Below are 4,751 nucleotides of genomic sequence, written 5' to 3' on the forward strand. Positions count from 1 at the left end.
TCAAGCCTAAAAATATTTTAACATAATATGACTAGAAAAAAATGGTCCTTTTAAAGGGTTAAGATGTTTTTGGAAATTTCAGCATATTAAATAATGTTGATGTAATGTTTTGCGCACTATGTAAAAGAGTGAAAAAAATATACATTTACAAAATAAAATTCCACCGGGATTAAAATTAGTTAATTTTATTCTGCACGCAGAAACCAAGCAAAGAAAGAACAAAATCACACGATGAAATAATTTGATGACACAAAGAAATTTTAAATAATGAAAATAGAAGTGAATGGGTTTATTGAAATGAAGTTAGAATGTCATTACAATAAAAAAAATATTTTTACAAATTTTGCCTAAAATTAGAACATTGTATAAAATTGATCAGAAGTAAATGTACAAATGTAAGTTTTTTTCAAGTTAAGAATGAGTAAAAATTCATTTTTGAGAAATAATATTTTTGTAAGATGGAGAAAAATAATTTTCCTTAACTTTCCTACTAATTTAAATTTTTATAAACTTTCTGATTGTAAAAAAATTGACGGTGATAACCTTTATGGTTTTAAAGCACATTCCAATATGATTGGATAAATATTGATTCTTATAAGAAATACATTCACAAAAATGCTAAAGCGTCTCGTGTGTATACAATATATTATATAAACACGGTTCTCATTTATATCGCTTAAAACCCATTCTCTTGGTTTCAGAACGGTGGCAACTATATTCAAGAAATGGGTGTTTAAATAAATTAAAATGACTATATCATCCATAATGTTACAACGTCGCCCATGGGCAAATTTTGGAGTTATTGTTCTATCTACGAAAGGGTACAAGGTGTAGAAACAACACAAATTACCAACTTGTAGATTGTTGATTTAGTACAATAAAACTGCGAATATAGATACTAAGAAAAGAACGCTTAAAATATACATTTACTTAAATTGTCTGACATTGTGGCTTTACTAAGCATGGATAAAAATTAAAATGCTGTTTTCCGTACAGAAAAAAAAATAAATTCAAAACCTTTTCTTTGTCCTTAGCAATAACTCAAGCAATGTGTTTCCGCCAGAACCTCCCATAACGTGTTAATTTTGCTTCTAGCACACCTGTTGATTTGATAAATTGTGTGAAAGGTTAAATTTAAAGAAAGGCCCAAATATGCGTTTTGGCTGGAACACGATAGACTGTTTAATACATATAAAATATAAATACGATTACGGATTGTTTTAAAGTAGAGTGTGGATTTCAAACAAAATTGCATCAACTGTTGAATCTTGTATATAATTTTATCAAAGAATCATGAAAATCTAATAGTAAAATGGAATCAATTTACCATGATAAAATGAAGTTCTAAAGGGGATTTAAAGCATTAAAATTTATTTTGAATAATATGTATTTCAGTATAACTTCTTCAAACATCTTTAAAGATTGACGAATCAAACATCTTTAACTTAGTATTTGCATATTTGTCGCAGGAATAAAAGTTGCTACTTTTCACATCCGTATGAAATCTATTTTGATGCCCTTATCATAAATATTAATTTTAGGATTTTATAGAAATGTTTTATGAAACGCAATTCTATAACAACTTTATGAATGTTATATGAGGACCTTTCTATAGAAAGTTAAATCTTTCTTGAAGGAATGCAAACGAAGCTTTTATTTTCTCCCTTGTGTCAGCGTTTCAGTTTGAGTAAATAGATTGCTTTCTTAGAATTTTCATAAATGCTGCTCATCATACATCCGAAATTCATTCAACGGCATACGAATTTCATTGAATTGATAATTTAAATTGTCGTTATTCTGTTCAAACGATTACGCTGTGTAAAAAATAAATGTGAGAAATCAGAAATCATTCAAAAACAATTTCGTATCTGAAAGAAAACCAGCTCATGAATTATACTCCTCGCGCAGTTATATAAGGGAACTTTTATCCACCCAATCAATGGGTAAGGGAACTTTTATCCACCCAATCAATGGGTAAGGGAACTTTTATCCTCCCAATCAATGGGTCATCATTCACTGAAATGAAACCAAATCACTATCAAAGGCTAAAAATCGATTAAAAATTTTGTCTGTATACCAGAGTATTTATCCCTATAATTTAAGGACATCTAATGAAAAGCAAGTCAAAATTGTTCAGATAAAATCATTAAAATTGTTTAGCTAAAAAATATGAAAGGGAAAGATTTCTTGTTAATTCTAATGTTCACTTTAACTCCCTGTTTAATCAAAACAGTTTTACTGATCACAATGTTGATAATTTCCGGGCAAACAAAGATAGAAAGTAAAAATTTAACCACAATAAAGGAAACGTAATTTATATCTATTTCACCACATGATGTATACTATAGGTATAAATTCATACAAAAAGGATGAATATATTATCTGTTTTACAAGAAAAGTTTGCTGTTTAACTATCATCTCAGCGTCTATTCATACTTATTATATCAGCATAATAACTAGTAATAACAGAATATCTAGCATCTCAGCATAATAACTGATAATGCGTGGTATATTGAACAAAGTAATCTATTTAGCATCACTTTTAAGATGCAATTACCCCCCTCCCCTTTATTTTTGTTATTGACATATCACTATGTGAAAACGAATCGGTACAATCGGGCTCGTATTCATCTATGGTCAGAATTTTTCTTTCAAAACATTAAAGTTTGGAATAGACTTGGTTTGTAGTATTAATGTTTCGTTTTTGCAGCTATTTAATGAAAGGTTTTCAGGGACTGCACAATCATTTCCAAATTTTTAAGTGAGGTCAGATGTCGATCATGGCAATTAAATTACTCAACCACTTTTCCAACTCCTACACTATGCAAACATTAATATATGTATGTATGTATGTATGTATATATGTATGTATGTATATATGTATGTATGTATATATGTATGTATGTATATATGTATGTATGTATATATGTATATATATATGTATATATTTCCTATAAAGAATTCTGAAATTTGAAACTATATCGGAAATTATTTTTGAGCACTCAAAGATTTTCCTTGCTTACAATGTAGCTGTATAATGTTCAAAATCTCAAAAAAATTACCTCTGTCTGACCTGGGAATCCAAGCAGTTTTAAATGATAATCGCCACGTCATTATAGACCGATGAAGAGATACTCTTTTTAATTAGTTAGTGAACCCGTTACTACAGAATAAGCCATATAAACAGTGAGGCTGAAACTGAAGAGACACCTAAAGGCTATTAGAAGAGAAAGTTCCAAATCCTTGTGTGAGAACTATATTCCGAATTTGGGTGACGTAATTAAACGTCACACCATTACTGCGATCACCAGGATCGAGAACCTGCTTATTTAATCACATGTTTCTTCTCCCCGTTTCCCCTGGTTTTCCAGTGCGTTATATCATGTTCTAAAAATAAATTGTGCATCCCATGTCTGTACATATTCAAGGTTCATCCATGAGAATCTTACTTAAAAAGATCATTAATTCTTCCATTTCAACCTGCTAAAGTCTTCCAAATTATTTTCTCTTTTTAATAACATGCCACACTAAGAACTCTGGTATAATTTTCAATTTCATAGCAAAAATAACAAATGATTAAGTTACCAGTTTGTCCAATTACGATTGGACCACTTACACGAGAGAAAATGTCGGCCTTCATCAAGAATTATCTGAGAGAAAAAAAATCAAGCACCTTTGAATAAACTTTACATCTACCTTTCTTCAACCAAATAAATAAAGTAGTGTATATTTTTATTACAAACATAACTTTTTCTGATCATGTCAAAGGTTTCCTCCAGGCCATGAAATCAAGATCATTCATCAATAAAATATCACTGCCCTTATGTGATGGATTCTTTGTAGATTTGACACGCTTGTTTTTATATTTGTGCGACAAGCAACAATTTAATCGACCGGTATCATGGTAAATGCATTTATACTTTTAATAAGGCGAAAGATTTAAAAAAATGCTGAATGAAATGTATGTAATTATCAACACTTGTCAAAAGTATGTAACAGTCTGTACCAAAATCAAAGGATGTGAAAAGAAGCTAACACATTCACGCGTTGTCTTTTTATTTAAGTGTTTAGAAACGTTTACTTCATCATAGTGATATCTTTGTAGAAATAGTAAAACAGTGGACTTGATTTTAGACTAAAAAATTCCCCTAACTATCAGCAATTAATGGATTTATGCGAAGAAGTTTCAGAGAACAGGGAAAGAAATATAAATATTCCAGAACTATTTCAACATTCATAGGAACGATAAAAATTGAAGCAAATAGGCAAACATTATGCAGAGGACGAAAAAAAATGTACATATTTTCAATTTCTATGTTTATATATTACAAAAAATTATATTTGCCCTTTTGGCTACGACTTTCGCCGTGGCTTAAGATTCAGATTTGTTTTTGAAGAATCTGATTCTTAAGCAACGATAATGATTGAAAATAATAAAAAAAGAATGATAGCATTGAAAATGGGGGTTAATTTCAAATGTCTCCTGCCAATCAATTTTTCATTTACAGTTTATCATGGCTTAAAAATTAATTTCAATTTCATCAATACTCAATTTGTGTTTAGTTATCAGTTAAACATGTTTTGCATTTTTCAAAGAGTCGCAATATTAAATTACAACTGTTTAATATTTCATATAAGATGGCAATTAGTGTTCAATGTTTTTAAGGATAACGTTTAGTGATCATTTTGTCACTTATTTTTATATGTACTAAAGTTCTGAATCTTCAAATGTGTATGTCATTCAAACGGGC

This window comes from Argiope bruennichi, chromosome 6, assembly GCF_947563725.1.
Source record: "Argiope bruennichi chromosome 6, qqArgBrue1.1, whole genome shotgun sequence".
Taxonomy (NCBI): domain Eukaryota; kingdom Metazoa; phylum Arthropoda; class Arachnida; order Araneae; family Araneidae; genus Argiope; species Argiope bruennichi.